A 1086-nucleotide genomic window follows, 5' to 3' on the forward strand; every position below is an offset into this window, starting at 1 on the left:
GAGAGGGTTCGTTTCCCCCAGTTGTGTGGTCACGTAGTGTGAACATTTAAGCATCAGCTTTATCATCTTCAGTTTGTTCTCACTGAAGATGTTTTTTTCTTTTGCTTCTTTACTGAAACTTATTTTTTCATTTATTAAAGGAACCACGTGGTTTCTTGTTGTACAGGCTTTTCCTATGTTTGGAATTTGAAATTACAATTTTAGAGACCTCGCTTGACTCCTTGCTTGTGAGGATGAAGGTGTAGAGTTTTTAAAAATTTCTATTTATTTGTTTGTTTAATTTTGGTCATTTTAGAACTTTCAAAAAGCACTCTCTCTTTTAGATATATTGAGATAAATGTCCAGAATGATTTCTAAATATTACAGCTTTGACACTTCCCCTGAAAATAAATCTTTAATCCTAAATCCTGCACAGGGAAACCACAAAAGGCTTGGATTTTCAGTGTGTTATTGTTCTTAAGATGAGATTTCCTCTGTAGGGCATAATGAAGAGGGGATGGTGAACGAGCGTTTTCATTTCAGAGCATGGATTGTTTGTAGAAAATTAGGAGGGGATGAGGAGAGGAATAATTAGTGCAAACCAGAAAATAGTAGCTGGTGAAAACGAATCTAATGCAAAGCTTGTTGTTTCCTGTTCGGTCTGCGTGTGCCAGTGATGGACATCACCGTGGCCGTGTCGCAGCAGAGCGCGTCGGCTGTACGACACGTGTAGAGGGGTTTAGGTTTGAACAGTTCTGGCCAGCACAGCTGGGATAGGCACTTGGTGGGAACTCGTGTCCCTTTGTGGTGGTTTCACTGGGCTGGCACTGGGCTGGCAACCAAACCCAGCTGCTCGCTCACTTCCCCCTCCAAGGGAATAGGGGAGAGAATTAGGGGCAAGAGTAGGGAGACTGGTAGGGTGAGAGAAGAACAATTTAATCGTTGAAATAAAAGGAAACTTAAAGTAATACTGATATTAAAATAGTAGTGATAATAGTAATAGTAATGAAATACGCCAATGAGTGATACCCAGTGCCATTGCTCAGCACCCGCCCACCCAGCCCGGCCCGTTCCCAGATCACGATCCCGCAGGAGCCACAATCTTGA

The 1086-nt window shown here is 42.3% G+C and overlaps 1 protein-coding gene across 1 annotated transcript in view; it reads left to right on the forward strand.

Annotated features, from left to right (window-relative positions):
• NDFIP1 (Nedd4 family interacting protein 1) overlaps positions 1 to 1086 on the forward strand; it is a gene marked incomplete at its 5' end in the record, with an annotated part of 13080 nt that overhangs the window by 10938 nt on the left and 1056 nt on the right. The gene's annotated exons all lie outside the window — the stretch shown is intronic.

The sequence above is a fragment of the Antrostomus carolinensis genome, unplaced genomic scaffold (genome assembly GCF_000700745.2).
Source record: "Antrostomus carolinensis isolate BGI_N321 unplaced genomic scaffold, ASM70074v2 scaffold30159, whole genome shotgun sequence".
Classification (NCBI taxonomy): domain Eukaryota; kingdom Metazoa; phylum Chordata; class Aves; order Caprimulgiformes; family Caprimulgidae; genus Antrostomus; species Antrostomus carolinensis.